This window comes from Phyllobates terribilis, unplaced genomic scaffold (genome assembly GCF_046119375.1).
Source record: "Phyllobates terribilis strain yellow unplaced genomic scaffold, ASM4611937v1 Scaffold_1057__1_contigs__length_444171, whole genome shotgun sequence".
Taxonomy (NCBI): domain Eukaryota; kingdom Metazoa; phylum Chordata; class Amphibia; order Anura; family Dendrobatidae; genus Phyllobates; species Phyllobates terribilis.
The window spans coordinates 76,835-95,415 of NW_027363817.1; the positions used below are offsets into that span (position 1 = coordinate 76,835).

Consider the following 18,581-nt stretch of genomic DNA (forward strand, 5'->3'; position numbering starts at 1 on the left):
CAGGTTGTGGATGGCTTTGTATGCCATGGTTAGCGTTTTCAACTGGAGTCTCTGGATAATGGGGAGCCAGTGAAGGGATTGACAGAGGGTAGAGGCCAGGGAATAGCAGGGGGACAGGTGGATTAGTCGGGCAGCAGAGTAGAGTTATCTGACAGGAGAAAACCAACTCCTTTGCCAAGCTTGCCGATGGGGCGAGGGGTGTGGGAAAGGTGGAATCCAACATATGAAAGTGCAGCTGGAGAGGCCATGTCAGAGGGGGTGAGTCAGATACCATTGATGCCAAGGAAGGAAAGTTTGTTAGTAATGAAAAGGTCATGGATGTAGGAAAGTTTGTTGCAGACGGAGCCAGCGTTCCATAGAGCTCCTGTTAGTGGGATTGGGGAAGTGGGGGATGGGCAATGGGTATAGGGTTAGAAAGGTTGCGGAAATTTGATAGATTGTGGATGAGAGGTAGAAGTGACTGTGGGTATGTGGTGAGGAGGGCCATGATTTGGAGAGATATCGCCAGCAGTGAGGAGGAGCAGAGAAAGTGATATTAGTGGGAGCAGGAGAGAGTGTGAGATGGCTGTCTGTGTTTGGAGACAGAGGATTGTATGTTGAGGAACAAATCTGAGGAGGTGAGATGGAGGGAGAGATGATCACTTCATTACTAGGTGTATGGATGAGAAGGGTTAGTAGAACGTGTAGGACTATAGTGGGGGGGGTGAAAACCAAGAGAAACATTTTTTACTTTGGCTGTGCAGTTACCCTCGGTTATCTTCTGGTTCAATTCTGGTCTAACTCAGTGCTGCACACTGTAAGATTGCTGCCGGACAGGTCGTGGACGGGAGGTATGTGTCCCCAAAGTACCAAGCTTTGGTGATGTAGGACCCGAAGAAGCAGGCTCCAGCACACATAGTGTAGGGAGTTAATGGGCCCAGATTAAAGGGCCGAGTTTTACGAGCAGCAGAAAGAGCTGTTATGTTCCAAGTTCACTGATGAACATCTGCTTTCTTCATATTTCGTTGCGATCTACCAGTGTCTTCGTAAGATTTGGCCTCTCTCTACTGTTATATGCAAGAGTGTGCCAATTTTCCAAAGGAACAAGGAGATTGAGTACCTCAACAGCCTCTTGTCACTGATCGGCAAACAAATTTGGAGAAAATAATTGGACAAAGCCTGAAGGACGCAGTAATGCAGGGCTGTGTTCTGGGGGATCGGTGAAGACATAAGAAGTATGATCTGTGCTGAACAGTATGGATGGTAATCCAAAGCCTCCATAACTAAGCTTGGCATGGAAGGCACTCGGGAAATAGGAGTGTGAGTTGGGGGTCTCCCAGTGGTAATACAGTTGGAATCACTGCCTTATTAATACAACGGGGAACTGTTTTTATTTCAATTAACAATTTAAAGGGGTTGTCTGAAACCAACACTGATTTAATTCTAAATCTCTATTTAATTTAATAATCTAATTGCTTTTCTAATATACTTTAATTAAAAGTTAATCTGAATTTATCTAACTGGGGTGTGTTTGTATGTGTGTGTATATATTTGTTTTTTTTTTACCAACTTCCTGTTTGATAACATTTAGTTTGAAAATCCCCAGTGCATCCTGGGATATGAAGATGGGGGCGATCAGGGAGCAGAGGCTGCGGTCACTGCTGCTGCCTCTTTCCGCACCCTGAATGAAGAGTCATCAGTGATGCCTGTTTCAGGGGCTGGGCTAGTCCTTGCTACTCAGCGCATGTGTCGCTTGTCCATTCCAACTCTCAGTTGCTCAGCAGGATCTTGTCATTGTGCAATATTCTTTTTAATGCGCAGCTTCAGGGATTCCTCAGACGACACCGGGGAGATCACGCAATATCTCACCCTGCCATCACTGTGTCACGGATTTCGTCCGGAATCGCGAGCACACAATCCAGATTACTTGACAGTTTAGCAGTTTTTGGGGATTATGAATCTCAAGACTGCTACCTACCGGAAGCTAAAATACAATAAATGAGGGGCCAGGTGAAGAAAGCCATAGCAAATTCGATCATGTCCCTTAGAGGTGCAATGTACCTGTTGGGTACCCTGACATCGTGCTTCCCAGGGGTTCTGTGAGCACATTACCATTCCAGGGTTCTACAGTGGGATGTGCTACATAATGAAGTTTCTCTTAAGGGGCACTTGGAAGGGAAGATGTCCTTATCACCCCGGTCAGTAAAATCTTTATAGTGGTGGCAGGATGAGCCTAACCTATCTCGAGGGGTTCCCTGGGTACTTAGGGTCACTAGAACAATTACCGCAGATGCGAGTCCCAGAGGGTGGGGAGCCCATCTGGGAGATATGGTAGCCCAGGGGACCTGATCAGATATCGAAAAGGGTCTCTCCTCCAATGCAAAAGAACTTCTGGCGGTAGACAAGGCGGTGAATAATTTCTTACCTTTCCTTCAGGGCCAGAATGTAAAGATCCTTTTGGATAATCTAGTTGCGGTAGCATATGTGAACTACCAGGGGGGTCCATGGTCAAGATCACTGATGAGAGGGACAGATCATCTCTTCCAGATTACAGAAAGTCACCTCCTTTCCCTGATGGCCCTCCATATAAGGGAAAAAGAAAACACCAGAGCAGATTTCCTAAGCTGCTATCCTCTGATGCAAGGGGAATGGGAACTAAATCAAGGAATTTTTACCCAAATAGCCTCCTGTCAGGTAGATCTGTTTGCCACAAAACTAAATCGGAAGACAAAGATCTTGTGTTCCCTAAATCCCCTAGCTGTGGACGCTCTCCTGATACGTTGAGATTTCAGCCTGGCGTATGCCTCCCCCACCCCGGTTGGCTCTTCTTCTCATGGTCATAAGAAAGATCAGGGAGGACAAGGCCAGGGTTCTGCTGATCGCACCCTTTTGGCCCAGGAGGCCCTGGTTCTCATGCCTGAGGAGCATGTCCATCTCTGATCCTTGGGTTCTTCCAGAGATTCCGTATCTCTTTCTCCAGGGTCCAATATTCCATCCTCAAGCAACTGGCCTCCACTTGACGGTGTGGAACTTGAAAGGACACTGCTAAATCGGAAAGGTTTTTCCCACGGTCTAGAAACCATCCTGATGCACAGCAGAAAACCTGTTGCAACCCAAATTTATGCCAGAACTTGGAGAAAGGTTTTGTCTTTCTCTGGTTCTGGGGTTGATGGGGGGCGCCAATAGGAAACATCTTGGAGTTTTGACAAAAAGGTCATGAACTAGGGTTATCCACCAGCACCCTTAAAGTTCAGGTTTCTGCCTTGGGTGCCCTATATAGCTGTGATCTAGCGGGTAACTACTGGGTTTCTCGGTTCATTAAGGCAGCTTTTAGATCTAGACCTATTATTAAAAGCAGCTTGGTTCCCTGGGATTTAAATTTGGTTCTAAAGGCCTTGACTAGCTCGCCGTTTGAGCCAATAGAGTCAGCAACCCTTAAATCCCTCTCCCTTAAGACCACTTTGTTAATAGCTTTAACCTCGGCCAGGAGCATTAGTGACATCCAGGCCCTGTCTATGGCCTCGCCGTTTACTCAAATTCTGGATGATAGGCAGGATCTGGTCTAAAAATCACTCTCTCTCCCTAAGGTAGCCACTCTTTTCCACAGACTTCAGGAAGTCCTCCTACCCTCCTTTTGTCCAAATCCTAGTAACCAGAAAGAGGTGGAGTTACATACGTTAGAAGTGAGGAGATGTGTGGTTAGGTACCTTTCAGTTACCAAAAGCTTTAGAAAAGATAACTCGCTGTTTATATCCTACCAAGGGGCTAGGAAACGGTCTAAGGTCACGAAGTCCACCATAGCTAGATGGAATAGGGAGGCCATTTCTCTAGCATATACATCTAGCGGCGAGGAAGTGCCAGAAGGGCTGAAGGCTCATTCCACCCGGGCTGTGGCGACCTCCTGGGCTGAGAAGGCAGGTGTCTCGACAGAAGACATATGTAGGGCTGCTACCTGGTCCTGTCCCTCTACATTCCATAGACACTATATAGGTTAGATATGGTTATATCGGCTGACCTCACCTTTAGGAGAAGAGTGTTCCAGGCTGTGGTCCTTCAATAGATTACTTCATCTCTGTAATTCTCTCGTGGTGCTGTCATGGTCGACCGATAAAATCTTAAGTTACTTACCGGTAATGGTATTTTTCGGAGACCATGACAGCACCCTCACATTCCCTCCCTTCACGTTTGTGGGAGCACTCCCCTTTTATTAATTATCTCACACTCAATAGGTGTCGAGTGGTATGGCAATTTTGTGATTGTTTGCTGTGTTCATTAACCTGGCGGTACTCTCAATGCTCTGTAATCCAAACTGAGGCGGGAGAGAGGTGGCTCCCTTTTTAGCCTGTAGGTTTCCTCTCCTTGGTGGGCGGATCCCCTCTCTCGTGTTGCCGTCATGGTCTCTGAAAAATCCCGTTACCGGTAAGTAACGACTATTCATTTGATGGAGCAATCAAAAAATTGTTCCCCAAAATGGTAAGTATTAAAAACGGTCTTAGAAAGTTGAAACACAAGCCAATTTGTTTGCAAAGTTTAGAATTTTTTAAAAGCAGTAAAATGTTTTTGTTTTTTTCTTCTGCACCATTTCACTTTATTTAGAATTCATTGCCCTTTTTTTCTATATCTTGCACAGTAAAATGAATGGTGTCTTTTAAAAATGCTGTAATTTTGTCCCACAAAATACCTCTCAACCCTGCTGCATTGAATAGTGTCTGTGTTATTCACTATGTAATATGTTGTTGTTTTTTATGGTATACTAATGTATAGTGACTAGTGATGATCGAGCGTGTTCTATGAACCCCTTCGGCGAGCACGCTGTCTAACAGCCGTGGCACTTGCAGGCACGGCGACCTTAAAAGAAATGCCGAGCATGCCAAAATACTCAGCGAGCACCCGAGCGTGCTCGCTGAAGGGGTTGATGGAACACGCTCGATCATCACTAATAGTTACCAGATGCCTCTAAGGAATCGTTTTTGGCCTCTGTTTTACTGATGCTTGAAGTGCAAATTTTTGTAGCGCTAATGATTAAGTAATATACCCCTCCCTCCTATTCCCATTCATGACCATGCAGGATTTGGAAAGCTAAATCCATAGACACCTCTATATCTTTTATCTGTTGCTGCATTTGAGTGCTCTGGGTGTAACGGAGCACTTACCGAGCCTCAGCCTTCCAAGGTTGCTTCCCTGCCCAGCATCAACCTCTTTATTTTGATTGATAGCTCACTGTCTGATTTTCCTTGCCTGGTGCCTGACGTTCCAAAAAACTGTGAGCTTTCATTGACACCTGAGGCTAAGTTCCCACCATAAGCTTTCGTGAGTTTTTGATGTTACAGATTTAAAGCAAAAAAAAAAAACAAGTAACCTATTTTACTTAATAGGTGCAGGAATGCTGTAGAAAATCTGCAACATCGAAAACTCACCAAAAGCAATGGGAACGTAGCCTAAAGAGACCGGATGCTTGATGTGGGAGATAATCTCAGGAGACAGAGACTTAACTCCTTATTTGCATGTGAACCAAAATTCTAATTACTTAGAAGTGCAGCAACAGATAGAAGATATAAAAGTGTCCATTGGTTTAGATTTACATTTCAAAGGCCTGCATGCCCACATCTGAGGTCTAACAGATTTCCTTTTAAAATTAGTGTATTGCTTTGAACTGGAGCTATTGCTCAATCAGTAGCGCCACACATAGTCACAAGGTAGCCCTAGCCTAATGGAGCACCATAGACACTAGCACTGGGAACTTTCCCTCCGTACACGCAGAACATAAACAAAAGCAAAAAGCTATTTGGCACATTACTTAATTATTTATGTATATTTATAGAATGAAATGTTGGATCTCGTACGAGCTCTATCCTTGTTTTTCACAGAACTCCTATCTATTATAGTCTAGGGCTGTTCACATATTTCTGCGGACCGCGTATTTTTCACTGAAACGCGTTGACCTGTCGGATTTTGATCCAAATCAAAGTTTAGAACTTCTCGGATGGAAAACAAAGCTGATGAAAATCGGTCATTTTTTTTTTACCTACAAGAGAAATCACTGTGGTCTGAATGAGGCCTTACTCCATTATTTATTTTTTTAAGCAGCGTTCATTCCAGGCTGCTCTACAATGAAGAGGGTTTACACACCTAAAATACATATATAAAACACAGAAACAAGCTACCATTGACAGACTATTATGGAGGGGGACACTGCCACCACGAGCTAACAGTGTGGATTCTGGGGTCTCGCTCCTTCCCTCAAGGTGTATTCCAAAAGCCGCCTCCAATAAGCAAGTTCTGGCCAAGCTGCAGGTGGAGAGGGAGCCAGGATTACGGTGAAGGCCCAGACTGCGTCTCTGTTTTACACTTACGAGAGGGAAAGAAGTATCTCCTGAACCTGATCGACACTCCGGTGAGTGTGACGTTTCTTCTTGATTTGTTTCTCTGTGGTCTTGTTGCGGATGTTCAGATACTGAATGAGTTATACAAAATGCAGCAGCTGCTCTAATAATAATAATTAATTTACAGGATGGGCCATTTATATGGATACACCTAAATTAAATGGGAATGGTTGGTGATATCATCTTCCTGTTTGTGGCACATTAGTATATGGGAGGGGGAAAACTTTTCCAGATGGGTGGTGACCATGGTGGCCATTTTGAAGTCAGCCATTTTGGATCCAACTTTATTTTTTTCAATGGCAAGAGGGTCATGTGACACATCACACTTATTGAGAATTTCATAGGAAAAACAATAGTGTGCTTGGTTTTAACGTAACTTTATTCTTTCATGAGTTTTTTACAAGTTTATGACCACTTATAAAATGTGTTCAAAGTGCTGCCCATTGTGTTGGATTGTCAATGCAGCCCTCTTCTTCCACTCTTGACACACTGATAGCAACACCGCAGAAGAAATGCTAGCACAGGCTTCCAGTATCCGTTGTTTCAGGTTGATATCACCAACCGTTCCCATTTAATTTAGGTGTATCCATATAAATGGCCCACCCTGTAGATATAACACTGTTTTTTTGTTTATTTGTTTGTTTTTTATAGACGCCCATAAGAGCTATCCAATATTTTAACATTGAAAGAGTTTGCTCTCAGATTACAGCTTATCACTTCTCCACAGAACAGATTGCTTGCTAATTGCTGGGGGACCCATCTCTGGGACTCCCAATCACAGGAAATCAGGTGCACGAGCCATATTACGCCCATGGATTGGCAGATGAGCGTGTGCACTGCTGCTCCACTCAAAGGCTAATGGGCTGCCGGAGATGGCCGAATTCAGAGCTCGGCTATCTCCATCAGTCCCGTAGACAATGGCACCACTCCATTAAAAAAGGGAATGTGAGACATCTGTTCTTCTGATCATTGGAGGTCCCGGTTGTCACACCCGTACAGAATAGCCAAAAAGTTGCGATCTTGGCACAGCCTATTTAAGAATGCTATAGAAAAAAAAACACCAGCTCACCCACAGCCCGGAGATCGTGTGGCCACACGTGTGTAAATCACAGGAAAAAGAAAAGGAACTCCAGCTCCATAAAATCGATCTTTATTATTTCATCTTTAAAAGTTCATTAATCCACAAGGTTCAAGTGAAAACTTTATGCAACATAGCAGCATGTTTCAAACGCTCAGCATTCTTTGTCCATCTACATAAGAAATGACTCCCCTCACATTTAAATATGGTTATTTAAGAATGCGCCTTGTATCCATCAGTCCATAATTGTCCAACATGTTTTCCCTTTTAACGTTTTTGTACTTTTGTAGGGTCATGTTGATTTTAGCTACGAAGTTTCAAGGTCCCTTTCTGCATGCCAAGGTGTATTATTGGTGGTCGACGCAAATGAGGTACTTTTTCTTAGTGACGTTGTATATAATTATAATGCTTATGCTACCTGTAAGGTAGATATAATTTATGATATACTGTTACTTCTTTATTCTTCCAGATTTATTGTACACTTGCATCTATACTCTTATTAGATTCTGATTATATAGAGACAGAGACTCTGATTCCAGCCAAGTCTCAATAACTGGCTGCTTGTTTTAGTTTTATCACTCAAGGACTAGTAAACCTGCTACCATGTAGTCCTCCACATTCATGAGCTCTATATATAACCCCACCCGCACCACTGATTGACAGCTTTCTGTGTACCCTGTTCATAGACAGAATATCTGCAGCTAATAAAGGGATTTTATCAACACTGCATCAAGCAGCTCAGTAAGTGACACATCGCTGGAATCCAGGTACCACGGGTTTACCGTAACTAGAGGGGCCAGAAGACTGCGGCGTCTGAGCTCCTCCACTGATTAGAAGCACTTCACTATAATATTAAACCGTGAAGGTTTCTGCTAGCAGTGCAAAGGTTAATCTGTTCAGTTGAGAGCTGCTAGAGCTTTCCAGCATTGATGGTCTCAGCTGTTCAGTGTTGGCCTCTCCCTCTCCTATATATGCTCGCCTCTGGCAATCTGGGATTCCCAGTGTTAGATTTATGCTGCCTAGTTCCTAGTTCTGGAGTCGGAGGTGTTGGTTGTTTGAAGAGGCGTTTGTGTGTTAACTGCCATCTTTGCCAGAGACATAAGGAGACACTCCAATTTGCAGGGGGCCTGGGGTCAAGGGCACCTAGGTTTGAGTTAACTGAAGAACCCATGCTGTTGGGTGTGGCAACTTGTTCTGTTGCTCCAACTGTAGTTCGTCAGAAAGGGTGTCTGTGTGTGTGTGTTTCTATGTGTGTGTGTGTTTGTGTGCGCGCTTTTCCTAAACACCCACCGGAAAACTAAGGTGCCCGAGTTGTGGAGGGAATTGGCAACTCGGGGATGTACTTAATTCCTCTGTGGGTAGGTCACAATTTTTTTTACCGTTCAAGATCCATCTTGGCAAAAGTATGGTGGTAATTTCTGACTTTTTTGACAGTGGGGCGGGGTTTAGTTTGATCGACGCTAGGTTCGATCAGGACCTCAAACCTCATAAATTCTCTAGATCAACACCCATAATCGCCATTGACTCTGCACCCTTGAGCTAGGGCTATTTTACTCTTGTCGTTCGTGTGCTACATCTGCAGGTAGGGGCATTGCACTCAAAATTTATTGACTGTTATGTGCTAGAGGGCTTGCCCGCTCCTGTGGTCCTTGGACTACCTTGGTTTACGCTGCACAATCCTGTGGTAGGCTGTGTGCCCACTATGTGTTTTTTTTAAGCATTTCCGCAGCGGCAATTCCGCTGCAGAAACGCTTAAAAAAACGCTTGGTAGAAGGTCTGCAATGTTCCCCAATGATAATAAGCATGTGCTATGCACATGCCGCAGAGATTTCCGCTGCGGATTCAGTGCGGAAAAATCCGCAGCACTACCTATTATTTTGCGTAATCGCGGCGTTTTCGCCGCCATTGACTTGCATTGAATCACTTCATATCCGCATGACTACATGTGCACATGCGGATATTAAGCGATTCAATGTGCGAATGGTACCCGGGTCTGGAGAAGAGGAGACTCTCCTCCAGCCCCGGGTACCATGGTACCTGTAGAAAAAAAAAAATACATTATACTTACCTTCTGATGGCCCCCGGTCTTTTCTCCGCTGCGTCCAGTCCACAGGGAGCAGCACAGAAGCCGGTGCAGAAGGGGAGACAAGGGCTGAGCCACTTACACAGACAGAAAGCTGAGGAGAGGAGGACATGTTATTACTCCAGGATCCGCTCCATTCATTCCCTATGTGGCGTACAAGCGCTGAGCTCGGCTTTTCCGGAGCCCCATAGAGAATGAATGGAGCTGCAGTTGATCCCTGACTTTCCACTCCTTCCCGATCAGACGATGGTTCGCAGCGTCAGACCCCACGATCAGTAAGTAATCACCGAGCCTGTGGATAAGTGATAACTTGTTTTCTTCAGACATCCCCTTTAAGCAATGGAGCATGCCAGCAGAGAAGGTGGGAGGAGGCGCTGGTTACAGGGGAGACTTTACCTCTGGAGGCCCCATATAGGGCATGTGAGGGGCAGACACTTCCCGTATTCATCATTACTGAACCCCCGCTCTGTACGGCTCTTATCTGAGCTGCAGGAGATGCAGCAGTTACTAATCAGCCGCTCTCCGTTCACTTGCAGCCGCCCGAGCTCTGCTATGCCTGTTAGGGGTGAAGTTCGGGTCCTAGGAGGCAGCGACTATGCAGCCTGCACAGCAGATCACAGCCCGGGCACCGCGTTGCCGGGTAAATTTCCACTTTGTGAGTTGATTCTTGTGCAGCAGCCCCATGCAAGTTGCTCCGCTCTCCTCGGCCAGCTTCTGCTGAAGACTGAGCTCCTCTGCCCAATCTAGGAGCTCAATAGCCCTGATCATGTCAGTGGTAGCCCAGCGCTGCTGGATCAGATTTACAAATGGCAAACTAATCAGCCCTAGGTATTTCTAATATGTGCAGAGCAGGCGACATAAGTCTGACCGGTGTCCTCATAGACATTTCCACAGCCGGGGTCTAATAGGAGCAGTAAGATGGCCGTCATGGGGTCCATTGTTAGATCTCGGCTGCCATAGAAACTCATCGGCACCAAGATCGCGCCTCCCTCTCCTGTCTAAAGTGCCTAAATGCTGTGGAAGCCCCCTACTGTGTCATACAATGGATTAAGCTGCCAGGATCAGGGTTGGCTCTACTGTCGGCGGCTGAGGCAGGAGCAGGACTGTGTTATTCAGCCACACTTCTGCCGCAGATCTTGCTGCTTCTGGTTGAGACCTTGCCCTCATTTATCAATGACACGACGGATGTCCTTACTAGGTTTGACAGCATCTTTGTGGATGATAATACTCTTTTTGTCACTGCTGATGTGGAGACACTATATACTTGCATTGAACATGATGTTGGTTTTGGAGGCTGTCCGCCTCTTCCTGGGTGCCTCCGACCTGGACGGCCCTTTGTGCGGGTTTATCCTTGGGCTGCTGCGCTTTATACTTACCACAATTTTTTTTACTTTTAAAATCTGTTTTACCTGCAGAGGCGCGGTACGGCCATGGGTGCGGCCTGTTCCCCCTCATATGCCAATCTCTTCTTGGGTTTATGGGAGAGACACATCTTTGGTGGCGAGGGGGTGTGGGTCACTGACCATGTGCTGTGCTGGCACCTGTATATTTGTTTTTGTGGAAAGGTACGGCGCAGCAGCTTGGGACTTTCATGAACAGACTAAATCAAAACAATTTAAACATTCATTTAACATATAAATACCACTCAACGAAAATTGATTTCTTGGACGTCAGCCTTGGGGTCGACTCTCTGTCGTCCGTCCAGACTGTCGTCTTTAGAAAAACAACAGCAGTCAATGCTCTTATTCATGCTTCGTCTGCCCATGATCCCGCCACCATAAGGGCCGTCCAGGTCGGACAGTTCTTCCGGGTGAGGCGGATATGTTCCTCCAACCAACTGTTTGAGGCACAGGCAAAGGACCTCCAGACCCGATTTATACAACGTGGCTATAGCCGTGATTCTATTAAGAGAGGATATGCCAGGGCTAAAACAACCCCAAGATCCCAATTATTATACCAACGTAGAAGAAAGGACACAGGGAAAGGCCAAATTCATTTTATTTCCACGTTTAATAGCGAGTGGAATAATATGCGGGCAATTTTAATGAAACACTGGCCTATCCTGAGTGAGGAAGCATGTCTGGCTCACCACTTGGGCGAACGACTGTCTGACACCCAGAAGGTCTCGCAATTTAAGCGATCTTATAGTCAGCAGCCATTACGTTCCTCCTAACAGTATGTTTTTGTCATCCTTCAAAAATACACTGGGGTTCTACACCTGTGGCCACTGCCTGGCCTGCACGAATGTACTTCGCTGCAAGACCTTTGACTCTGCTGGAGGTGACCGACAATTTAAGATCCTACATTGGATCTCGTGTAGTGATCTATTATGCTTCATCTATGTGGGACTCGCCTCCAGAGAACTCAGTCAGGGTCCGCGAACACGTTAGGGACATTAATGCGGCGAGGCATGTGACCGATACCTCAGAACTTAAAACGATTCCCCGTCATTTTAAAGAATTCCACAACTGCGACCCTCGATCCCTCATGATTAGGGGTATCGATTTGATACACCTCGGGACGAGAGGTGGCAATATAAAAAAAACTTCTTGCACGATGGATCGTTACGCTTGACACCATGGCCTCCAAGGGCCTCAATGAGTCTTAGTTTTGCCTCTTTCCTCTAGATCAGTGATTTTCAACCAGTGTTCCGCGGCACACTAGTGTGCCGTGACACATGGTCGGGTGTGCCGCGGGGAAAGTTCCCCAAACTATGGTGCCCCCTCTGTTTTGTTTCCCGGCAATGCGCTCGATGCGCAGTCACGCCTTCTTACAATGTAGGAGACGTGTACAATAACACATGCGCAAGCTTTGAACCTCGCGCGACTTAATGACGTCACCGAGGCCGGCGCGTCATCCTGAGAGCGGAGAGACTCTCGCATTTGCCCGCCGCCAAGGTAATGCCCGCCAATAATGCTGACTATATGAGCTTTTGCCTGAGTATATGAACTGTTGGCAGAATACTCAGCATAAGAGCTGGTACTTTTAGTACTCCAGCAGTATACTGCATATAACAATGAGAAATGTAAAATGAGAAATACTATAGTCATGAGGCTGGAGTACTACAAGTACCAGCTCATATGCTGAGTATATGAGCTGGCACTTGTACTCTGGCCTCATGGCCATAGTACTTCTCATTGTACCCCTTTATATTGCAGTATATGAGCCACATAATAATCAGCACCATATACTGTGGCGCTGTACAGTGCACATCACCACAGTATATGATGCTGATAATCATGTGCTCATATACGTGGGACTGTATTTATGAGGTTACATGGGATTGAATATATGAGGGGGTTATCCTTTTTTATTTCACTTTTTTAAAAATAAATAATTTATTGAAAGGACCTCTGCCAGGCATATTTCACTCTTGAGGGCTAAAAAAGTAGCTCTTGTGGTGGTAAGAAGCTGATTTAAAACCCCCAAGAGTGAACTCCGTGAGAGTTGTATGTATGGAATAATAAATGATATTAGTACCGTTCTTCAGCAGTCATGTCCTGCTTGAATTGACTCTAGTGGCGTAGCACTTGGCAGCCGGCTCTATTCTACTTATAGAGAAAGCTGAGTGCTACGTCACTAGTGTCAATTCAAGCAGGAAATGCAGACCGTAGTAATATAAGTTATTATCACACACATACAGCTCTCGCGAAGTTCACTCTTGGGGGGTTTAAATCAGCTTCTTGTCACCACGAGAGCTGCTTTTTAAGCCCTCAGGAATGAAAGATGCCTAGCAGAGGTCCTTTAAGTGTGGCAGATAATGTAATACTCTTCTATTTTAGTGTGTGGCTGCGCACACTATCTCAGCAGTGATGGAGAAGTATTTGAGAATAGAAAAGGCAAATGCCGAACAGGACCCTGGACACAATCCTAACCCAAATGAAGGCCCTAGTATGAGAGTTCGACAAAAGAAAAAAGACAAGACGGTGAGCTCAAGGCAATACAGTGAAAGCTATCTTTCATTTGGATTTACTTCCACTGGGGATGCGACAGCACCAACACCACTGTGCTTGGTGTGTGGTGAGAAGCTTTCCAATAGCGCTATGGTGCCAAGCAAACTTAAACGCCATCTCCAAACGAAACACCCTTCCGTTCAAAATAAACCGATGGAGTATTTTGTTCGCTTACGTACAAACAATGAGAAAGGGGCAACTTTTTTGAGAAAAAGCACAAAGGTAAACGAGAGAGCCCTCAAAGCTAGCTACCTTGTTGCTGAACTCATAGCTAAATCAAAAAAGTCCCACACTGTGGCAGAAACATTAATACTACCAGCTTGTAAAGCTATTGTAAATGAGATGCTTGGCCCTGAAGCAGCTAAAGAGATAGCTAAAGTGCCTCTCTCTGATAACACAATTGCCAGACGGATTGATGACTTGTCTGCGGACATTGAAACAGTTGTTTTGGAAAAGGTGCGCATCAGTAAGAAATTTGCCTTGCAACTTGATGAGTCGACGGATATCAGTGGACATTGTCAGTTGTTGGCCAATGTGCGTTTTGTGGATGGTGAAGCCATTAGAGAAAACTTCCTATTTTGCAAGGCACTGACAGAAAAATCAACAGGAGAGGCAATATTCCAAGTCACATCGGAATATCTTGATAAAAGTGGACTTACATGGGAAAACTGCACAGGTGTCTGCACTGATGGAGCCGCAGCCATGGTCGGACGCATCAAAGGCTTTGTAAGTAGGGTTAAAGAAAGAAACCCAGATGTTCTTGCTACCCACTGTTTCTTGCACCGTGAGGCCCTCGTTGCAAAGACCTTACCAGCAGATCTAGCTCCTGTGTTGGATGATGTTGTGTGCATAGTGAACTTTGTGAAGACGCGACCTTTGAGATGTCGCTTATTTGCGTCTTTGTGTACAGAAATGGGAGCGGAACATAAAATCTTATTGCTCCACACGGAGGTCAGGTGGCTGTCACGCGGCAAAGTGCTGGCCCGTGTGTATGAGTTGCGAGAGGAACTTAAAATATTTCTTACAAACGAGAGGTCCGATTATTCAAAGCTGCTTGCAAGTGATGAGTGGTGTGCAAAGCTGGCTGATATATTTCAATATCTGAATGAACTAAACACACGGATGCAAGGTCGAAATGAAAACCTGCTTACAAGCACTGATAAAATGAACGGATTCTGTTTAAAGGTGCAGCTCTGGCAACAACATGTGCAGGGTGGCAACCTTCAGCTGTTCCCACTCACCGAGAAACTGCATGATGACAATACTGCTGCAATGTGCGAAGCGATTGGCAGACATTTGAAAACTCTTGAGGAGAAGTTATCGTTCTATTTCTCTTCAGCCTTCACAGAATGCCTTGACTGGGTTAGGGACCCATACAGCTCATTATCCGTTGCTGGAAAGGACATGACTTTAAAGAGCAAGAGGAACTCGTTGAACTGAAGCAAGATCGCGGTTTAAAGCTAAAGTTTGCTGATCTTCCTTTGGACAGTTTTTGGTTATCTGTTGCCAAGGAGTTCCCCATTCTGGCCAACAAAGCTATTTTGACATTGCTCCCATTTTCAACCACATATCTATGTGAGCTGGGCTTCTCAAGCTTGACTACGATAAAAACTAAAAACAGGGAGAAACTGAGAACTGTTGAGGAAGAGCTTCGTGTGTGTCTTTCCACCATTCCTGCCAGGATATCCCTTTTGTGTTTATCGAAACAGGCCCAGGTTTCACACTGAGTAAAATAAATTTAGAATCTATATTATTAACTATATGTATAATATGACTGTTTTAGTGTCATTTTGTGCTATTTTGGTTGGTGGTGTGCCCCAGGATTTTCTAAGTATAAAAAGTGTGCCGCGGCTCAAAAAAGGTTGAAAATCACTGATCTAGAGGGCACAAAGGAGGCGTTATTACTATGTAAGTGACACAGTGATGAATTGATTATGTGGGGCATTAAGAGGAGTGCTGTTTCTGTACCACACAGCAGGTGCAGTAATAGGGTCACATTCGACAGCTGTAGCTAGGTATTGGGGAATCAGCAGAATGAGGATTTTGTGCAGGTTGGGAATAGATGACAGAGACAGTGCAAGAAATGTGAGAAGTCAAATGTGTTTTCGTTACAGATGAGTCCTGGCTAGAGAAGTTGTCATGTTGGTCTGGGCTAGATGGAAAAGACGGTAAAATAGACTACTCCACCAGAAAGAGCGTCAGCTGTAAGTTACTATATATAGCTGTACAGTAATCTCTTACATGTTCTGCAGGACTGGTAACTACCACTATATGGTCACCATATGGCGGTTATATCAGTGTTGGTCTCTGTGTAGAGATTTATTTTCAGTAACAACGCAGCCATCGGCTGAGGTTCTTCTATACACATGATCAGGGTTCACCACCGTAGTTGTGTACAAAGTTACTTGGTTAGGGGCTCACTCAGATGTTTCACCCCCTCTGAGCTGAACCCCTAGCAATGCCTCTGGGCAAAGACTTTTTCACTACCGAATATATATATATATATATATATATATGTATATATATATATATATATATATATATAGTACAGACCAAAAGTTTGGACACACCTTCTCATTTAAAGATTTTTCTGTATTTTCATGACTTTGAAAATTGTACATTCACACTGAAGGCATCAAAACTATGAATTAACACATGTGGAATTATATACTTAACAAAAAAGTGTGAAACAACTGAAAATATGTCTTATATTCTAGGTTCTTCAAAGTAGCCACCTTTTGCTTTCATGACTGCTTTGCACACTCTTGGCATTCTCTTGATGAGGTTCAAGAGGTAGTCACCGGAAATGGTTTTCACTTCACAGGTGTGCCCTGTCAGGTTTAATAAGTGGGATTTCTTGCCTTATAAATGGGGTTGGGACCATCAGTTGTGTTGTGCAGAAGTCAGGTGGATACACAGCTGGTAGTCATACTGAATAAACTGTTAGAATTTGTATTATGGCAAGAAAAAAGCAGCTAAGTAAAGAAAAAAGAGTGGCCATCATTACTTTAAGAAATGAAGGTCAGTCAGTCCGAAAAATTGGGCAAACTTTGAAAGTATCCCCAAGTGCAGATGCAAAAACCATCAAGCGCTACAAAGAAACTGGCTCACATGAGGACCGCCCCAGGAAAGGAAGACCAAGAGTCATCTCTGCTTCTGAGGATAAGTTTATCTGAGTCACCAGCCTCAGAAATAGCAGGTTAACAGCAGCTCAGATTAGAGACCAGGTCAATGCCACACAGAGTTCTAGCAGCAGACACATCTCTACAACAACTGTTAAGAGGAGACTTTGTGCAGCAGGCCTTCATGGTAAAATAGCTGCTAGGAAACCACTGCTAAGGACAGGCAACAAGCAGAAGAGACTTGTTTGGGCTAAAGAACACAGGGAATGGACATTAGACCAGTGGAAATCTGTGCTTTGGTCTGATGAGTCTAAATTTGAGATCTTTGGTTCCAACCACCGTGTCTTTGTGCGATGCAGAAAAGGTGAACGGATGGACTCTACATGCCTGGTTCCCACCGTGAAGCATGGAGGAGGAGGTGTGATGGTGTGGGGGTGCTTTGCTGGTGACACTGTTGGGTATTTATTCAAAATTGAAGGCATACTGAATCAGCATGGCTACCACAGCATATTGCAGCGGCATGCTATTCCATCCGGTTTGCGTTTAGTTGGACCATCCATTTATTTATCAACAGGACAATGACCCCAAACACACCTCCAGGCTGTGTAAGGGCTATTTGACCAAGAAGGAGAGTGATGGGGTGCTACGCCAGATGACCTGGCCTCCACAGTCACCAGACCTGTACCCAATCGAGATGGTGTGGGGTGAGCTGGGCTGCAGAGTGAAGGCAAAAGGGCCAACAAGTGCTAAGCATCTCTGGGAACTCCAAGATTGATTGAACACCATTTCCGGTGACTACCTCTTGAAGCTCATCAAGAGAATGCCAAGAGTGTGCAAAGCAGTCATCAAAGCACAAGGTGGCTACTTTGAAGAACCTAGAATATAAGACATATTTTCAGTTGTTTCACACTTTTTTGTTAAGTATATAATTCCACATGTGTTAATTCATAGCTTTGATGCCTTCAGTGTGAATGTACAATTTTCATAGTCATGAAAATACAGAAAAATCTTTAAATGAGAAGGTGTGTCCAAACTTTTGGTCTGTACTGTATACATACACACACTGTATACAGGTGCATCTCACTAAATTAGAATATCCTCAAAAAGTTAATTTATTTCAGTTCTTCAACACAAAAAGTGAAACTCATATATTATATAGAGTCATTACAAACAGAGTGATCTATTTCAAGTGTTTATTTCTGTTAATGTTGATGATTATGGCTACAGCCAATGAAAAACACAAAAGTCATTATCTTAGTAAATTAAAATAATTAACACCTGCAAAGGCTTGATAAGCAGTTAAAAAGGTCCCTTAGTCTGTTTCAGTAGGCTGCACAATCATGGGGAAGACTGCTGACTAGATGGATGTCCAGAAAGCAGTCATTGACACAGTCCACAAGGTCGCAGATTTCCAATTTTCATTTGGAAATCAAGGTCCCAGAGTCTGGAGGAAGAGTGGAGGGGCACATAATCCTAGCTGCTTGAGGTCTAGTATGAAGTTTCCACAATCAGTGATGGTTTGGGGAGCCATGTCATCTGCTGGTGTAGGTTCACTGTGTTTCATCAAGACCAAAAAGTCAGCACAGCATTTCTACCAGGAAATTTTAGAGCACTTCATGCTTCCCTCTGCCGAAAAGCTTTTTGGAGATGCAAATTTCATTCTTCAGCAGGACTTGGCACCTGTCCACGCTGCCAAAAGTACCAATACCTGGTTTACAAACAACAGTATCACTGTGCTTGATTGGCCAGCAAACTCGCCTGACCTGTATTGTCAATACGAAGATGAGAGACACCAGACCCAACAATGCAACGAGCTGAAGACTGCTATCAAAGGAACCTGGGCTTCCATAACACCTCAGCAGTGCCACAGGCTGATCGCCTCCATGCCACGCCACATTGATGCAGTAATTGATTCAAAAGGAGCAAGACCAAGTATTGAGTGCATTTACTGAACATACGTTTCAGTAGGCCAACATTTTGGAT

At 44.6% G+C, this 18,581-nt stretch overlaps 1 long non-coding RNA gene across 2 annotated transcripts in view; it reads left to right on the forward strand.

The window, feature by feature from the left end:
- The first annotated feature begins 5,711 nt into the window (after positions 1-5,711).
- The window catches only part of LOC141242777 (uncharacterized), a 50,045-nt gene continuing 37,175 nt past the window's right edge, over positions 5,712-18,581 (forward strand). The window contains exons 1-3 of one of the 2 annotated variants that reach the window (XR_012307147.1): positions 5,712-6,373; positions 7,731-7,811; positions 15,591-15,680. This is a non-coding gene — a long non-coding RNA (uncharacterized lncRNA). The remainder of the gene's footprint in view (positions 6,374-7,730; positions 7,812-15,590; positions 15,681-18,581) is intronic. The other variant, XR_012307146.1, reaches the window with a different exon arrangement.